This window comes from Callithrix jacchus, chromosome 1 (genome assembly GCF_049354715.1).
Source record: "Callithrix jacchus isolate 240 chromosome 1, calJac240_pri, whole genome shotgun sequence".
Classification (NCBI taxonomy): Eukaryota; Metazoa; Chordata; class Mammalia; order Primates; family Cebidae; genus Callithrix; species Callithrix jacchus.
Window position 1 is genome coordinate 46888239 of NC_133502.1, and position 21164 is coordinate 46909402.

A 21164-nucleotide genomic window follows, 5' to 3' on the forward strand; every position below is an offset into this window, starting at 1 on the left:
TGAACTCTGGTGGTTTAGGTATATTCACTTTGATGTGACCACATTGTGGAGTCCCATGACACCTGCAAAACTAGCAAAAATTCTCTCTATATATATAGCTCATAATTTTTGTTACATTTGTGGTGTTTGGATACTTTTCACAAGTTCCTTGTCAATGTCATAGTCTAGGCTAGGCAGGAAGTCAGGGAAGAGGGGAAATAGAAAGGAAAATTAGGCCCAAAGGGACACTGGTTCCAACATTTCACACTGAGTCTACAACTTTTAGGGTTCTGTAATTTTTGTGGTCACACTACATGTAAGAAAAGTTACTGTCATTCATATACCTATGTGATGGACAAAAAAATAGAAAGATCTCAACACACTTAAATGTATGACAAGTTTAATTACTACCTTTTTATTTCCCTGAAGTTGCTAATATAATAGTAACAAGTAATATTATAAAATATATTATAAATCTGGAAGGTAATATCTTATAAAGAGTTCAAATGTTTATGTCTTATTGATTTTAAGACAAAGTAGAAATTTTTAAAACAAATAGAGTTCTATATTTTAAGTTAAATTCTTAGTATAATTAAGTGTGATAGCAGACCATATTAATAGAATACTAATATAAATAACTATTATCACATTTTGCAAATGTGCTAAGTGTGATAGCAGACCACATTAATAGAATACTAATCTAAATAACTATGACATTTTGTAAATGTGCTATTTAAGAAGAAATACTTATCTATTTTAGAAAATATATAGTTTTAGAATACATTGCTAAGAGATATTAAATTTAGAAATTATTATATGCTAACACATATAAATATTTCTTTAGTTTTTAAAATATAAAATTTATAATATAGTTTATAAAATATAAATATTTATTTAGTTTTTAAAATATAAACTAATTAGAAAAAGATGGTTTTATTGTTTCATATAATGGGAAGCAAAAAATTATGTTATTAAAGACAATTGAGTTAAAGCATCATGTAAGCCAAATATTGGTATTACTGATTACATTTAATATATAAAAAAGACTGAAATTATATTAAAAACATGAGTATTAAATAGGTTTTATTTGGCAGTCAGTTTAAGAACTAATGTGGCATAGCTCAATTACTTCTCAGGACAAATACTATAGTAAGTTATTATTATCATCTGCATCTTTTTAGATGAGCAAATGGAGACAACAAATATATATAATACCTGGTCCAAGGGCTCACAGAAGGTATCAAAGTTAGGAATCAAACATTACAATGTATTCTTTATTATTTATGCTATACCTTTCTTGTAGTAATAATAAACACACACACATCACTCAGTAAATATATTTTATGGCAATTATTTATGTCTTGATTTATGGGCATAAAATATATTAGTTGCTCATTAAATATATTAAAAACAAATGGAAATATATAAGTAGATGAAATAAGGAGAAATATATGAATATATATTGTTTATTACACAAAAAATAATGACAGTTAATGTAGCTATTAGAATTACTTTAATTTTTGGTCTCAACATTAAAAATAATTTTATACAATATAAGTAGATTTTTTTTACTAGTAAATTTAATATTAGGACTGAAAGCGAAACATTCATTTTAGAAAAAAGATAATATATTTAATGGGAATACCTTAAATTGTTTTTGAAAACTTTATTATCTTGTTGGACATCAAGAGGCATCTATCTTTGATTAAATATCAAATTTAAAAAACTTCATAACAAATATATTATATTTAAGTTGTTGTATTTATTAACTACTTGCCAGACATTAATAATTTCTTTTTATTTTCTATATATAGTTAATTATTTACTTTATGTTATTATTAGTTATTTAGCATAATAGTCATTAAATAGTAAAAGTCCTGAGAATTCACATTTTGATGCTCAAGGATAGTTCTTAATTCTTGTTGCTATAATACGGGATGGTTAGTAGTACCAGATGAAAAATAACCATAGCTACCATAATAATTGAATATTGGGAAGAAAATTTTCTATGCAGGCCTTTGACCTGACATTGTTCCCTTTAAAAATAAATAGCATTCGCTCTTCAATGAATAAAGAATCTCAGTGTTGTAAGATGAAAACTTTTGGGAAATCTTTTGTGCATGATATGCACATAGTTAACACTACTGCATTGTACACTTAAAAATATTTAAATAATAAATATCATGCTATCTGTGTTTTACCACAATAAAAAATATAGCATGCATTAGATTAAGCAAGGACAGCAAGAGAGTATAACTAGTTTGGAAAAGGACTCATGAATTCCTGATTTTCAGTATCGTGTAGAATTATATAATGTCATGAAGACTGAAAATATTTAAATTAGTAGAAATACTATTAACTCTAAGTTTTTTTCTGTATATCATTATGTATACTTTATGGAAGTGTTGATGTTCAACAAGTTTCACAAAGATGTGGATTGAGAGATTGTTCATAGGTCAACTCAACAACCTTTATTGTGATTGGTTGGAATCTGAATAGTACTAGTGTTTAATATTCTGATAATAATTCCTTCAATACATTTCAACAAAATGAACAACATGTATTCAACATATTTCAACAAAATGCACAATTCATGTTAGATATAATTAACAAAATTCCTGGGATACATGTATGGAATAAAACTTAAGCAGGCAAAAATATTAGCAATTATTTCACAACCTGGGGGATTAAGGCATTTTTAGTATGGGTAATTATAGGTCAAGTAAGCTGGGCATAACACTGTGGAATATAATTTCAGATAATGTGTTTAAAATGCCATTGTTTAATACTTACTTGTTTGTCATGAACCAAACACTCAACAGGTACTCTGAATATGGAGATGAGTAAAACCAAGCTTCCACATTCCATGCTCTCACAATAAAACATGGTAAGAAATAGCTCAGCAAACACATTATAGAATAGTAAGAAGAGTACTAGAAATATTCAACATTTACAACAAAAAATGCACATAGGAATGTTCCTTCAGGATTATTTGGAATAGAAAAGAGCAAATATTTTCCTATAATTTGTCCCCATAGTGATATATTTAAAAGATAAATGTCTTTTAAGATGGAGATAAATAGAGACATATAAAAGCAATGTCTCTTGGAAAGTGGTTTATTCATCTGGACCTCCTGAGCATATAATAAAAGAATATTAGCTATGGATGTTGCAGGAAATATGCAAAATATATTGTAGCAGTCTCGAGCTTTATATGGGGCTCATTCAACTTACATTTACATGCAGACCTTTGTGATACGTAGATCTTAAAATAGAGTATCGGAACATGGATTTTAAAATTGAAAGGATTGCTAAGGGAGAGTTAGGCTTTCATGATTAGTTGATTTAAAAGTCTTCAAAGTGGTTGTAATGAGAATGACAATGCATTGATTAAATTCAGATAACTAGTTCAGCATACAGATAATAATGTGATTTTTTTTCAAAAATGACATTTAGCAAAATGAGGATAAATAGTTCATAGTGCAGACCTCTGTGAAGCCAGAGCATATTAAATAAAAAGGATAGGCATAACATTTATTGTAACATTATGTTAATATTGTAAACAGTATTATTTTATATGAATAACTGCATATTCACGTTTTATTTGCAATTTTGGGCAGAAATACTTTTTTTCTTTTTTTAAGTTTATTTTAAGTACAAGGGGACATATGTAGGTGACATAAGTAAACTTATGTCATGAGGATTTGTTGTATTGATTAGTTTGTCGCCTAAGTGTTAAACCTAGGAATCTGGAAATATTTTAAGTGTTTTTTCTTTTGATGTCTATTTTTTTGTGTGACTTGGGAATTGGTAAAACTGAGAGTAAAACTGAGATTCGTATGTTTGAAGAGAACGAGAGATACTTAATATTCTGTTACTGTGGAAAATCAAAGAAAGAGCTAAATAGAGAACTCTCGAGTGGAAAAAACAAGCAAAACAGATGCAGAGTGTGCTGGTTATGCTCCTTGTAGTCTTAGAATAATATCAACATTTTTTTTACCAGAATCTATAACAGATTATAAACTTGGCCCTGCTTATGTATGTGATCTCGTATGGTTACACTATACCATTTTAATTGCCTGATTACATGTCCCTCTCTGAAAGGTATTCAGTGTTAACCTTCCCTCTAAGTAGACTCCTTTCTCCAGCACAGCACCCTAGATAAACCCTGTGGTTTTTGGTTGAATTCTAACTATTTCTATTAATTTGTTTACATATTTGATATAAGTTCCATAAATAACAGGAAAATCATCCTCTCTAATTTTATTTTCAAGTCTCAGCATTTATCTGTGGGTTTCAAAATTTTTGTTACTTCAATTTGGTCTATAACTGACTGAATTAATGTGTGTGTGTGAACCTAATTAATGAACAATATTTAGGCTCAAGCTAGGGATCTATTAAATAATATTTAATTAATGTGTAAGCTACAACTAATTGAATATTATTTAATAGATCCCTAGCTTGAACCTAAATATTGTTCCTTTTAAAATTCATTTGTGAATGGGTATGACAGGCACATTATAGGGCTGATCATCAGGGGAATGGATGATGAAGGTTTAAGGAGCACTAATGCTTTCACTAATTCAATAAATATTGCACATAAACCACAATCTGTATACTAGACAAATCAGTAAAGCAACTAAGCCTTTGCAACCTCATGACACTTAGACTCACATTGATACAAGCAGGAAATAAGCTATTCATAACAAATAAGTGAATTATAATACATGATAAAGAGATGATTGGTATGAATAACAATAAAATAAACAGAAAAGCAAACCACTGTAAGTGGAAACAGAATGATAAGATGGAAAGCTGGAGAGGAGGAGATTCGGCATAGATTTTGTGGTAGGATTACATCTCTTTCTTTACACATTCAATCACACTCATTGATGATTCTTGAAGGAACATTATTTACTTAATTATAATTTTCTCAGTGTATTTGTTGGGAGAAGAATGGAGGACAGTAAAATGTTGAAAAGAAATACACCCTAAATTTAAACAGTCAATAGGTTTTGATTTAAATTTGCAAAAGTACCTCTTAAATCAGAAAGATATCCTGTGGGTGCTTTAAAAAATATTGGTGTCTCACTTTAAAATTTGAAAGTCACTTTAAAAAGGAATAAGAACAAACAGTAAGAAAAGTTGAAAATATTTTTTAAGTTGAGTGATATACTCTAAAATATGAATATTGATGAATTTAAGGATAAAAAGTTGCAAAATATTTTGGTCACAGGGAAGCAATATGTAATATTAAATCATTGGGTCAAATAATAGTAATAAAATATTATACTTTTAATAAGAAAGAAGAGGTGAATTTAAAATAGTCACAGATTATCACATCTACCTGTGGAATATAAGTATTAATATAAACAAAAGAGTCCTTTCATCAGACTCTGAAGTACCCAGTAATGTCTTATGGAAAAAACAGACAAAAGCAAATTAATAAGAATTAAAATATCATGGCATACAAACAAAATAGTGCATATGGTTATAGTCAGACATGTATTCTAAAAACGCTTTATAAATATGATTTTTAAATTATTATTACTATTACTAAACGTGTTACAAGCCAACAACAATGCTGAAGTTACTTTTAAAAATGATGATTTTTTTCATTTTCAAGAAACATAAATACGCTCCTTAGAGGTAGTACATAAAACTGATAAAATGACACAGTTTTACTAAATATCTATATAATCAACCACGATTACACTTTTAGTTTATCAAATAAATTCTGATATTTTTCCCAAAGGTAAAGAAAATATGGATAAAAATCATCATAAATATTAGATGACCTGGAATAAAAGCAAAGAATATTTTTCAAAATGAGGCACTTTGATCATTTAATATGTGTTTTTAGATGTGTTTTACACAAAAAATTATAAATCAAATGTTTATATGAGAAAGATGAAAGTTCTGAGTTTAAGCAGGGGTTATACCTTGGAGATTAGAAAAACCAATTCTATGAGCAAGGTCACTTGGTCTTTGATATGCTTCTTCCCTCTCTACACTTTCATCATGGAAAGGCACTAGGTGAAAAGGAAGGAAAATATTTAACGGCAATTTAAAAATTGATTCCAGAGTGAAAACCTTGTTTGAGTATTTCAAAAAGATAGCCAGTGTACAGCAAGAGAATACTAAACAACTTGTAGTTATTATATTTAAAATAAAAGATTAAATCAAATGTTTAAAACAGTTGGCAAAATTACACACATAAGTAGAGATAATTATGTAGCTTTTACTTATCACTGGAAGATAAGACTATTCTACTAAATAATACCTGATTTATTAATTTTCTTTACTGTATTTTCCAGCGTACCGTTATCAGTTCTGGAGATAAAGATCACTGCAACTTTCAGTTTGTCCTTTAAGGAAAAGATTGTTATCACAAATTTTACCTCATATGCCTTAATTTACATGACTGTACTATAAGGCATGTCTATTAGCTTTTGCTTTCTAATGTTAAGCTTTTTGTTTGTTGGTTGGTTTTAAAGACAGGGTCTTGCTTTGTCACCCAGACTGCAATGCAGTGGTGTGATTATTGAACTCCTGGGATCAAGTGATCCTCCTCTCTCAACCTCCCCAGTAGCTAGGACTACAGATATGTGCCACTACGCCTGCATTTTTTTTTTTCTTTTGTATAAATAGGCCTTGCTGTGTTGTCCAGATCAGTTTCAAACTACTGGCCTCAAGCAAATCCTCCAGCCTTAGCCCTCCATAGCACTGGAATTACAGGCGTGAACTACCCTGCCCAATTTGGAAAAAATATATTTTGATACTATTGTTGCCAAATTGATAGGTGATACTCGGTAATATTTGTGCATTTAAAACATAATTCAAAGAGTAATTATGAGAAATTTACTTTGGTTTATAGATTTCTAAAATTAGGGATCTCTCCCAATACTGTTCTGATTTGGTCTTTCTCTCCCACTTGGAGCATTAAAAAAAAAAACAATCTTCCTCACAGACTTACCTATGTTTTTAGTGCACTCATTTTTAAATTTTCCATAGAGTGAGAAAAGAGTGCTTTAAAAAAAACTATGATCATATCATATCCAGTTTTAACTTAGTTCATTAGTTTTCTTTGCTCTTTCTTTAAAAGCCGAAACTCATGTTTTCTGAAACACCATTAAGGACTTAGTCCATTGCCTACCTATGACCGTTAGTTCCTTGTCTCTCTGCCTAGCTCTAATTATTCCAGTTGGCTGGAATGTAGTTATTTTTGTAAGCGGCATCCCTTCTTTCATTTTTGTATTCTGAGAGGACATCCCAATTATTCTTCAGAACTTAAAAAAGTATCAGCATGCCTACCTATTAGTAGATACATTTTATCCTGTCTTTGGAATGAATATGTGAGCATCAGTGACATGTATATTTTATGGACCACATAATGACTACTATTTTTCAAGGGACCTCCTAACCTCGTAAGGAATTCATTGGTTTAAAAGGAAACTGTGTGACAAATTTTACTTTCCTCAAGAAAAAAAATTATAAATGGAAAATAAGTAAATATAAAATATGCAAATATCAGACTTTTTCAAATATACATTTTATAGATGCAGTATTGATTCAGTTTCAAATGTTGTTTGAATTTCTCCATAATAACTTAAATGTGAGGGGAAGTCAAAATGTATTTGAACTAATATAGAGATTTGGTAAATTTATGAATAGGTAAAAACAAGTGTATAACTCATAAACAACAAACATATACATCTAAATTTAAGGCATCAAAAACATCTAAAATAATAGTATTTTCAGGTAAAACTTTTTTCTTCACATAAGGAATGGTTTATTTATAAACTAATATTATTGATATGATTTGGCCGTGTTCCTACCCAAATTTCATTTTTAATTGCAGTTCCCATAATCCTCATGGGAGGGATCTGGTGGGAGGTAATTGAATCATGGGGGCACCTACTTCCATGCTGTTCTTGTGATAGTGATTTCTCACAAGATCTGATGGTTTTAAAAGAGGCTTTCGTCTCCCTGCTTCACTCTTCACTTCTCCTTGCTGCCACCATGTGAAAAGGACATGTCTACTTTATTTTCCGCCATGATAGTAGGTTTCCTGAGGCCTCTCCAACCATGCTATGTGTGAGTCAAACCTCTTCTTTTTTGTAAATTACTGAGTCTTGGATATGTCTTTATTAACAATGTGAAAATGATTATGCATTATGTTTAAATATTTATATTTAAATATTTATATATAATTATAAAATAACAAAACTGGACACTAAAATAACAGTATATGGTAAAAATTTCTATAAGAAAACCTGTATCTGTTTCTAAATGATATGATCTTGGTAGAGCAACTACTCGTGCTGCCAACATCAGCCCCCTCTGTCTACCTTTAGCAAAGGGTGGTGATATCACCAAGGCAACCAGTGAGTGGAAAGGCCTGAGAATAACATTTATATGTAAAGCAAATCAAGCCAACTAATGCTTGAGATAATTAACTTTATAATTTTTAATTAAAACTCTACTGGATATATTTTAACTAAGATTTCTTTCCCATTTAAAATTATGATTATACAATTAATTTTCTTCATATTTTTGTTGTCAAGTGAGTTTTGTTAAAATATTTTCTTTATATCTTACTCTCTGGGCACTGCACATACCTCTGGGAACTACACGTACCTCTGTTTATGCAATCTATTATACCATAAAGGTGGCAGCAACAATGTTTTAGCCCACATTCTGGGCTGTCCACAGAATATCTGTAATGGTTTTAGAAGGCTCTCTGGCTAAAGATCAGCACTACATCTGTTGAGAAATGTTGGCAATCTCATCACAAGTGATCTTTTCACTGTTATGTTTTGTTTCTCTCCTAGCAGTTCCTTCAGGGATTCAATGATCAGGGCCAAGGCAGAAGGCACTCCCTCAATCTGGGCATGTCTGTTCTAAATGATCAGTTTCACTGAAATCCTAAGACCCTCCCAGTCACAGGTTGCCTTGGTGATATTATTGCCAACCTTTGCTGAAGGTAGACTTGGGGCTGATCTTCGGGGGCCAGGGCAGATGCTTCACCAGATTTGTCACCAGTGTACCTCAGTTATATGACTTTAAATTTATTATGGTTGAATTTAGGCAATATTGTGGAGACAGCAGTTGTCACATGAACCCAGATACCAGGCAATCAAACAAGGATGCACTTTGGCCTTCTCCGATCCGAAAGCTGAAAGCTAAAATTACTATTTTTCTCAACTTTTAGTATGTATTTTAAAGCATTAATTTTAGTAAATTTGCTTGATTATATGAATTTACTTTAGTTAATTCTGTTAGGAGTTCACAAAAATTTATATTTAAAACTTATACCTTATAGTTTATTTTTATAATTTGTTTTCAAGGACATAAATATTATTAGTATTACATGATTCTTTAAAATAAGGATATGATCATGTGAACCTCACTTATTTTGTATCAGTCCAAATAACTAGGTCAGTGCCTTTTCATGCCAATTTTTAATGGTATGTTTTTAAATAAAATATATTTAATATTTTTATAATCGACAGATACTAATTGTACGTATTGATGAGGTACAATGTGATGTGGCAATGCATGTATTCATAGTATAATGATGAAATTGGGGTGAGATCAGATCCATCACTTAAAAAATGTATTGTTTCTTTGGTGGCAACACTCAAAATCTCTTCTAGCTATTTTGAAATATACAATACATTGTTATTTGCTATAGTCACCCTACTGTGTAATGGAACACCAAAGCTTAGTCTTCCTATCTAGCTGTAACATTGTATCCGTTGGCCAACCTTATCTATTCCCCCCAATATCTCTACTCTCCCTAGCCTCTGGTAATTACTATTCTACTCTCTAATTTTATGAAATTGACTCTTTTAGATTTCACCTATGAGTGAGATCATGCAGTGTTCTCTTTGTACCTGGCTTATTTCACTTAACATAATGTGGTCTAGGTTCATCCCTCTATGTTGTCACAAATTGTAAGATTTTATCCTGTTTTACTGCTGAATTATAATCCATTGTGTTGTCACATATTTATAGTTTTCTTTATTCATTACTCATGAGATGTGCATTCAGGTTGACTCCATGTATTGGCTATTGTGAGTAGTGCTACAGCAAACATGAATTTGCATATTGATTTCATTTCCTTTGAATATATATCCAGTAATGGGACTGCTGGATCGTATCAAATGTCAAATCCACTGCATGCCTGGGAGATCTTGAGGACAAAAATATTCTTAATATTCCAGGCTTATTAATAGATTAGAGTACTCTCTCCTTTATGCATGGAGATTTCATTCCAAGACACTCACTAGATTCCCAAAACCATGGATCGTACAGAACTCCCTATATACTATGCTTTTTCTATACATACATACCTATTGTAAAGTTTAATTCATAAATTAGACAAAGTAAATTATTACAAAAATAAAAAAATAGAATAATGATAGTAATATATTGTTGACAATTTTATAGATATAAGATTCACTCTTACTGTAGATATTAGCAACATGAGTATGTAATTATTTTTCTTTCCATATTAAACAGTAAGTTACACCTCCTCATTTAAAGGAAACACTTTGAAATCTGTCTTTGGCATATCCAAATTTCCAGCATCACTACTCTTGGACATTGGAGCCATTATTAAGTAAAATGAAGGTTACTTGAACTAAAGCACTATGGTATTGGACCTGTTGATCTGTAAGCCAAGACAGCTACTAAGTCTGTAATAGGTAAAATATATTATTGCAAACTCATTTTAGAAAATCATGTGTACATGCAAGCAAACACATCACTACCACCATTACAGAGAAAAAAAAGTAAAGCATTACAATTCTATTAATTACAGTTTCTATTTTTAAAATCTATGAATGTATAGAAGAAAAAATTAAATTCAAGGAAAAACATAATCAAAAAGAGGCTAACTAATCTGGATAAAGAACAGCTATTGGCAATATAAGCATGTCTCACACTCAAACTTTTTCAAAAAGAGGACAGATAGCTGAGATAAATAGTAAATATTTAGCACTTATGACTCTCTTCAATTTAAATCACCCACTTTCCTAAAGTATTGGTTCTATTCTGGGATAGCCTATGATATGCTTAATTCAACAACCCATTCCAACTTTAATACTTTCTTTTTTTTTTTTTACCTATTTTTCTCAACTATGATTCAATAAACACAGAACAACCAGAGGTTAAAATGTATCTTTAGCACATGCCATTAAAAAATGTTCTGAAACTATTGGTCAAAAGAACCAAATTCCTGGAAGAGTAAAATATTGAAGATATTACTAGATCTCATACTACATTTTGTCAGATTCCTGAAAGTGTTACTAAAGAAAATGTGAAAAATGTCTTCTTATTGTTAGAGAACTGGAATTTGGTAGATAAATTTTAGTGATTAGAAAAACAGAATAGAGCCTCAGAAGATTAAAAACTTCTAGATAGGGTTTGTTGAATTAGTCTACTTATATTTAAGTTGCTATCACATGCATAAATATTATATACATATATATGTGTGTATGTGTGTGTGTGTGTGTGTGTGTGTGTATATATATATATATATGGTAGAATGATTAATATAGATAGATAGACAGAAAATATAGCTTAAATAGATTTGGGATTACAGTCATTCCTCGAAGATATTGCAGGTATAGTTCCAGACAACTGCACAACTCAAAAAAGCAAATATTGCACAAAGTGAGTCATACCAATTTCTAAAATGTTTTCAATTTACTTTGCCCAGATCCATCAAAAGAATCACCATCTATAGCAGTTATATGCTTACAAACTATATTTTTTAACTAATAAGACTTCATTGTCAAAATTAATCCTTGATCCATGGGCTACAGAATAGGTGTTGTGTCAGCAGGCAAGAAAACAACATTCATCTTTGTATATCTTCATCAGAGCTCTTGGGTGCATTGTCAATAAGCAATAAAAATTTGAAAGAATTTTCTTTCTTGTGCAGTAGGTTTCAAAAGTGAGCTTAAAATATTCAATAAACTATGTTATAATTGGATATGCTCTTATGAAGACTTTGTTGTTCCATTTCTAGAGCATAGGCAAAGTCAAATTAGGATAATTCTTAAGGCTCTTAGACTTCTCAGAATGATAAATGAGGATTGGCTTCCACCTAAGGTCACCAGCTGCATTAGTCTCTTGGAAAAGTCATACTGTCCTTTGAAGCCTGTTCTTTGAAGAATTTTTTTTTTTTTTTTTTTAGGGATGGGTTCTTGCAATGGTGCCCAGGCTGGACTTGAACTCCTGTGCTCAAGCAGTGCTCCTGCCTGAACCCTCTGGGACTACAGGCCTGTGCCATCACACCCACCTGTCCTTTGAAGCTTTGAAGCCAGGAATTGACTTGCCCTCTCTAGCTATCAAAGTCCTCAATGGTGTCTTTTTCTAATAGAAGGTTGTTTCCACTACATTGATAATGTATGGTTTGATGTAGCCACCTTCAGCAACTATCTTAGCTAGATCTTCTGGATAATTTGCTGCAGCTGCTACATCAGCATTTGCTGCTTAAACTTATACTTTTATGTTGTGGAAATAGCTTTCTTTATTAAACTGCATGAACCAACCTCTGCTAGCTTCAGTGTCTCTTCAGCAACTTCCTCACCTCACACAGCCTTCAGAGAATTGAAGATTTAGGAATTTGCCTTGGATCAGACCTTTGTTTAGGGGAATGTGGTGGCTGGTTTGCTCTCTTCAGATCACTAAAATTTCTCCATAAGGTCATCAAGGCTATTTTGGTTTCTCATCTTTCATATGCTCACTAAAGTAGTAATTCTAATTTCCTTTAAAACTTTTCTTTTGAATTCAGAACTTTGCTAACTGCCACAAGAGACCTAGCTTTCAGGCGTGTCTCAGCTTTCAACATGCCTTTCTCACTAAGCTTAATTATTTCCAGTTTTTTTTAAATTATTATTTAGAGACATTTGACTCTTTTATTTGAACATTTAGAGGCCGATGAACACTTCTTAATCAGCCTGATTTCAATTGTTGTGTCTCAGGTAAAAGGGAGGCCTGAGGAGAGGAAGAAAGACGGGGAATTGGCCCATTGAGGGCCATTAGAACACACACAACATTTATGGATCAGGTTTGCTGGCTATTTTATATGAGCATGGTTAATGGCACCCAAAAGCTATTACAATAGTAACAGCAAAGATTACTGATCACAGTTACAATAATAATTATAATAATAATTACTTTAAAAATTTAAGATATTGTGAGAATCACCAAAATGTGACACAGAAACATGAAGTGAGCAATGCTGTTGGAAAAATAGTTTTGATAGAATTCTATGGTTCAGGTTTGCCACAAACCTTTTATTTGTATAGAAGTCACAATATATGTGAAGTGCAGTAAAATGAAGCGAAATAAAATGAGGTATGTCTGTATGTGGTATTAATTTATGAGAATTAATCTGAATATTCAAGATACAAAATTTCAGATTGTTAGATTCTAATACCAAAGTCCAGAAATGAATAGAAAATAGTGTCAACTTTCGACTAACACTTAACATGAATGAAACTAAATGGATAAATAAACAAACAAAGGAAGAAAATAATAGAATCAACAACATATAATTTAAAAATAGTTTTATGGACACAGAATTAATATCTAAGTAAAAAGGGAAATATTTGAGCAGAACAAATGAAAGTTACAAGATATTGATAGAGAAGTTTTATAAAATTAATAAAATTCTAATATTATTATATTTGAAAATGAATACTGAGGCGAGTGGATCACAAGGTCAAGAGATCGAGACCATCCTGGTCAACATGGTGAAACCCCGTCTCTACTAAAAATACAAAAATTTGGCTGGGCATGGTGGCGTGTGCCTGTAATCCCAGCTACTCAGGAGGCTGAGGCAGGAGAATTGCCTGAACCCAGGAGGTGGAGGTTACGGTGGGCCGAAATCACGCCATTGCACTCCAGCCTGGGTAACAAGAGTGAAACTTTGTCTCAAAAAAAAAAGAAAGAAAGAAAATGAATAAAGTATATCACTTCATAAAATTAGAAAATTTATAAAATTAGAAATCAAAGTAACTAGATATTTTAGAATATGCAAAACAGTGCTATTAATTACAATCACAAACTACACCACAGGATTTATCCCTCTAATATATGAAAACTACCATTTGATTGTCACCAGTGTTGGTGAATGGGCACTCTTACACACTGCTGGTTGGGGTGTGATTTTGGCAATATGTTCCAAAATACTACAGTGCTGCATGCTGTGTAACCCTGCTACATAGAATTACTCCAGGAAGAATTACCCCAGGAAAAACCATGTAAAGAGCCAAGATCACCACAACATTTTTTGCTATAGTAAAAGAAAAAACAAAACAAACCATCAGAATACCATTAACAGAGATACAAGTGACAGAGATATAGGTCATACTGTGGAATGTTTAGAGCTAGTAAGAAAAAAATTGGGAATAATGTCCACGAAATATTATTGATAACATACATGTGTTGGGAAATAGAATGTATCTAGTTCTGATTTTCTCCCACTGAAGATTTAATTCAGTTTATAGATTTTTTTGCTTTCTCTTTTTTATGCTGGGGATGACCTCCGTTTCACATACCTTTCACTAATCTAAGAATTACTGGAAAATTATTTAAAAAGTGGCAAAATTTACTCTAAGTTTAGTCAGTAATGGCTTTTTCAAAGTTTTGTAATTTCTCAATTTTATTTAAAGGTTTTAAGAACTCTTCTGCTACTGGGTGTATATTCAAAAACAGGAAATCTACATCACAAAGAGGTATTTGCATGCCCATGTTTTTGTAGCACTATTCATGAGAGGCAAAATATGGAATCAACCTGTGTCCATCAGTGAGTGAATGGATAAAGAAAATGTGGCATATATACACAATGGAATATTATTCAGCCATAACATATAATAAAATCTTATCATCTGTAGTAACATGGATGCATCTGGAGGTCATTATGTTAAGTGAAATAACCGAAGCACAAGAAGACAAATATTGCATGTTCTCACTCATATGTAGAAGACTTAAAAAGTAGATCTCCTGAAGAGAGAAATTACTGGTTACCAGAGGCCAGGAGGGGTGGGGAAAGGTGGGGGAAAGGGATAAAGCAAGATTAATTAATAGGTAAATATATACTCTTACAAAGAAGAAATAAAACCTGAGGATTAGTAGGGCGACTATAATTGACATTATTATTTGTACACTTCAAAATACAGAAGAGAATAATTTGAATGTTTCTAAAGAAATCATATTTAAGGTGATGTATATATCCCAATTACTCTGATTTATTATATAAATGTATCAGATTGTCACACATACCCCCAAAATATGAACATCTAATATGTATCAATAAAAATAAACAAATACAATAAAAAGTTTTAAAATCATATATTAATATTATTTATGATTTGATGGTTTATTTTGTTTCTTATTTGGGGTTTCTTTTTATATAAAAAGTAGTATTTGAATATTTAAAACAAGCAAATGAGACCCCTAGCATTTCCTATTATGCTCTTTATTTCAATTCAATTTACTTGTTTATTCTGATTTGCTCAAGTTGGCATCAAGTAGTTTATATAGAGTTAAGGTGTGGGGAAATGATGATGTTTGATTGAATCTGCTTATCTTATGATCAGAAGATCCGTGGAAATGTCCTTGAATATTCAATTTCTGTGTTAGATTTGACAATTTTGATCCATTTGGAAATATTTATTCTTTGAGATCTTAGGACTCACTTTTGGAAGTTATATATATCTTTTCTGTTTCTATTATAAGAAAGTATCTCTTGATATGGAGGTGTGCATTATATATTACACAAGTGTTATTATATGAAGATATACAATAATTTTTTAATGAAGTTTGCCTATATAGGCCACTGCAACAATGATACAAACATTGATGTTGTCATGCTTTGTAATATACTATGTGGTCCAAAATTAATTTGATGTACACAGATGTCTTAGAGACATAAAGCTATAAACTTCTCAAGAGTCAGTCTTTTTTTTTCTGTGTGAAATTAAGAGATGTGAGACCAAGAGACAATTTAATTACTTATTATTACATTTATTATGAACAGCATGTTAAGCAATAAAAGCAATTTTCACATTAGCTATTAGAGAAATACATGGATTTATAACAGCAATTTTTATAATGAAAAAGAATAAGTGCTATAATGTATAGTAACATTTTTACTATTTGTGCAAGCTCACACTTATTTTGAAGTACCTCGCTTTTTTCTAAATATGAAAATAATAATTTGAATCTTAGTTTTTTTTACTTTCAGAGATTTTGTTGGTTTACTTTAATTTTCAGATTAAATTAAGCACCACTGAGCACTGGTAATTTCTATCTCTTGCAGCCTCAATGGTTAGTATTGTTTCTGGGGATTATAATTTCATCTGCATTTCCAATTTGATGATAAGAACATCCATAATTAAATTGTTTTAGAAAAGACATTAAATTTTAAATCAATTTATTACAAACACATCAATAAAGCTTTAAAGAGTAGTTTTACTTTTTTTTGGCAGAAGTGTCTAGCGTTTCAGAGAGTAATATTTTATGACTGACTGTTTAGAATTACTCGTACATGTTAATAACAAGAAACAGACTCCCTTTTAGTAATTATCGTTATTGTTTTAAAGTCTCTCTATGTAACATGAACAATTATTCCTTACATTTGAGGGCAGATTTTGTCTAGTAATCCAACAACGTCATACTCTTCCTCATAACTTGTGCTTCTTGGTTATGGCTGGTAGGTGTATTTTAATATAATTTTACACTATGGAAATCTTCAAAATCATTAAAATGTGATAAGACAAGTCTTTGAACTTATGAAATAGACTATGTATAATTAGAGGCAAAATTTATGTTAAGATGTATGTCTATCATATATATGTATATTATATACATGTATACACACACACACACATACACATATGCATAAATAAAAAATTCGTTAAAATACCCTCATATATGATCAGGATAAACAGTTGTCAAATTTTGAAAGTTTTTATAATTTTTAGCTAGCATATGTAAAACAATAAATAACAAGTAAACAGTAAATTCCTAAAGCGAATATTATCCATAACATTACAGTATCTGTACTCACATCTCGATAATTAATATAAAGCATTAACAATATGTTCTTATGGGAAGTATACCTTTATTATTCTATTTGCACTATGGCTTTTAATCTGAACTTTTACACACCAACCAAACTTTATGTCTTTGAAATTGCCACTTATTTGTATTATGAGATGTATATTAAGTATAGAGAATTCTGCATTTTTGTTTTTAATATCTCATCTTCAATACAGTATTTTCTTCTATAATTTTTTTGGTAAACTGTTTCTTTACTGAAGAAAGATTTTTTTAAAATAAATGTGGACATTCATGAGGAAGAAAGTTGTCATATAAAATGCACATGCCTTAGTTTGTCACATAAAAATATGTATGCATTTTGAACATGACCAGATTGTTATGGTTGCATCCTTTCTGTTTGTAATACACTACTACATATTCAGTGTAACACTGAAATATATAACAGAATATATATTTTACATTTTCCCCTTCAACTGTTTTTTATTGGAGAATAACCTTTCTTTTTATTACCTTTATTCTCCTTTATTGAATCCATCACTTTTCCTCTCCTTTGTCCTAACTAAATCCACATGTAGAATGTAGTTGTCATACTAATACAATATCAAAACTGGGAAACAAAGAGTTAAACCCAGGTTGTATCCTGTTCATCTCTGTTGGGAATCTCCATTTGCTGTAATGAATGACCCCAGTAAATCTACTTCTGAATGTGGTAATGATCCCCAATTTGATCTTTTAGCAGAAAGTTAAAAAATATATTATATTTTAAATTGGCTTTAGTAGGATTTCTGCTCAAAACTTTTTACCTATTAAATCAAAAACAATAATGGACCATAATTCTGGAACAAAAGGCTACTTTTTTTTTTTTGCTGGGAAATATGAGAGACAGATTCAGATATGCCTGACTTCTCTAAGAAAATAATGTTTTGCCTCAATGTGATGATTCTCTGTAGTTGAATTTTTCTTAACATTAGTATTGGATGAGTTTATGGTGTGTATGAGCCTAAATTAACATTTCAATCCTTTTTCTTATGATGTAATGAATTACTCCAATTGCATATGATTTGCAAAACATACCATTATTTATAGAATAGATATATTTTGATTGCAATATGTCTTCTCTTCACCAAACTTTCTGTTAGTAATAGTAGCCTATAATCAATTAAAGTCCTGTTTTTATTTTTATTATTTCTATTCATCTTTATTAGCATTATTATTTAAGCAGTTCTATAAATGCTGTTTCCTTATCTTTTTAATTCCAGTTTTGAAAAATGCATATATATTAAGACATTTGTCTTTGATGTAATGAAAAATGAGTGCATCATTTTCAAAACTTTTTGTTTTTGTTTAATATTTCCTCTGCAATATTTAGTTCAATTATGGCAGTTCTGACTGAAATTCAGTTGCAAAGTCATGGCTGAGTTACTTTTCAAATAAAAAAAATCTATAATGCCTTCTTAAAACTAACTCTGTGAGTTTTAAAGTTGGAACATGTAGTAGAAGATAAGTTTTAAGCAGCTGAAGTTATATTTAAACCAGGACAGATTTAAACACTCTAGAGCTGAAGTAACTAAATTAAAGTTACCCTAACATTCTGACTCTTTTTCTTTTATTGGTCCTGAAAGGAGGGAGTAGAGAAAATTGCTTTTAAAAGTAGAGAGCAGCTGAAATGTATCAGGTATATCTTGAATTAAAGTGATCTACTATACTGACAAGAAACTAGCAACCTTGAATTGCTGTTCAGATTTGTTGTAGTTAATAATCCTGAGTGTTATAGGGTCATCTTTAAAACATATTAACTGCACTACACTATTAAATGTCTGTAGATGAAATGTGTGTTATTATGAATGAAGAATGTGGGTCTATGAGCATTTGGGGGGTAATTTGGTTTCTTTCAGCATGATTTATATGTAGGCATAGAGATAACTTAATCCATAAGAGATGTGGAAGTAATTTATTTCCAACCATTGAAGTAAAACTGGACAATAATTTATGTGACTTTTAATGGGATGCTGCAGCCAAGGCATATGACATTGAATGATACAGAAATTTTGTCACTGTACTGTTTATCTTTGGCTTGTGCACTTGGACATTTCTGATGCAATATCAAACGATTCTCTTTTTGTATGTGCAGATACACACGCCACACACCACGTATACACTATCTGGCATGCTTTCAAATAGAAACTAAATGCTTAACGTTTAGTATGGCAGTTTTTACTTAAATTGGATGGCTATCATATTTTGATCAAGAAATACATTACAACATTATTCTGTCCTAAAACAAATAAGTGTCAGTACATCACATACAAAGAGACTTCATAAAGAGTATGATAATCCTTTCTTTCTTACTGAGGCTGTCATAGAATTTTACTAGGTGCATGGTAATTTTTTTCTCATGAGTGTTATATTATTTATTCCATAGGAATGCTTATAAGATATTTCAATTTTATATTACCTTAGTTTTTCGTCTTATAAAATATTACAAAGAGCAAAAGAGAACATGCATTTAACATCTAATAAATAATATTTTAGAAAAAATATTCTTGCATACAACTAATTACACAAAACTAACAAAAACACTAACTAACAAAAACAATTTTTAGGTTATCTAAATGTGTATACATATTATTTTTAATAACTCACAGTAATGAAAATATATATATTTTAACTTGAAGTTAATGCCAAAAACAAATTTTAATTCTTAATGTGCTATCTGTAATAGATATGCTATCTATATGATAAATTCTCATTGTATCTGCAAATTTTTTTCTCAAAGAAATCTCAATTTTCCTTCTACTATTGGTTGTGATTATTTTTTCCTTTGCACATAAGTTTATTTTTATCAATTAAATAATGCAATCTTGGAACTCTAGTATTGGTAAAAGTGGACTTATTCAATTCTATTTTTCCCACAGATTACAATGGAAATTTATTGATCTAATACATAAACACAAATGTCCAAGGACTCTGAAAAATAAAAAAGCACACAGATTGAGAAGGGATTCAAAACCTCAAGAAAGAGCAACATAGCACTGAGGTGATTTATTTTGTCTTCTTTGTTTCTTTCCTAAAGCTTTGGCTCAAGGATGGGCCTGAGTCCTGGAAGCAGAGCGTGTGGGGAATCCCCATTAACTGTTTGTTAGGTGTTGCTTTTTGTTTGTTTATTTGTATACCAACCCCAGAGAAGGAACTATACTCTGGAATGTCAATGGCAGAACAGTCCCAACCATCCCAAGGAAAAACTCATATTTCGGTGCTGAAAAAAAAAAACAAAAAAAAACAAAAAAAAACGGGTAAAAGGACCTTGTTGCTCCAGAGTAAAAGGAGAAAATAAACCACCGCTATTTTTCCCTCTTTTATCTCCCTGCATTACTACAAGGGAACTACAAATAATCAGACAGTAAAAGTATAGTAAAATATAGTCAAAGCATAGTACATTTACAGAGAATTGAGCTTACTAATATCAATGCCAGCAAATTAGTGTGGAAAAAATATTACTTTATCCCTTTTATATAGATATTACAATAGAAGATTTCAACATTGAGTCCACTCCCGCTGTCTTCAACATTATTCCTCTCGAAATTCTCTTGTTAATTGTGGTCATATAAATAATATTGCCAGTAGTCTGGCATCTATAATTTTAATTCTGGTCACTCCAGTCTCTGAACATCACATGCGATGGCTCCAGGTCACTTAATTTGATATATCAACACCTGAAATCTAGAAGCCTAACAGAACCTTGCACGTATCCTTCATTCCTTTGTCTTCTTTAAATCCATTTTGCTACTCTGACCAAACAAAAATCCAGTCTCGGGGTGTTCCATGTCTGGACCCACATAGCTGATTACCTCCAGAGTACAATACAAAGTCATTGTAATGGAGCCAATTTAAATTCATACTAATTGACCTAAGTGTACTCCTTAACACTTTACCAAAAGTTACTAGCCCCTTAACTGCCCTACTTCCCTTTTGGATCCTAATTCTTTTATTATCCCACTCTTCTTGATACGGTTGAGATTTTCTTTTTTCTTTCAATCTCCACCAAACTGTTGCACATTCTGAGCTTCCACTTTGACAGTGCCGTCCATTTCCCTTACAAA

General features: G+C 30.9%; 1 long non-coding RNA gene across 2 annotated transcripts in view; it reads left to right on the top strand.

Annotated features, from left to right (window-relative positions):
- LOC118152971 (uncharacterized) overlaps positions 1 to 21164 on the top strand; it is a 281809-nt gene that overhangs the window by 61385 nt on the left and 199260 nt on the right. For both annotated transcript variants that reach the window (XR_004742062.2, XR_004742065.3), the window contains one exon: positions 19980 to 20101. This is a non-coding gene — a long non-coding RNA (uncharacterized LOC118152971). The remainder of the gene's footprint in view (positions 1 to 19979; positions 20102 to 21164) is intronic.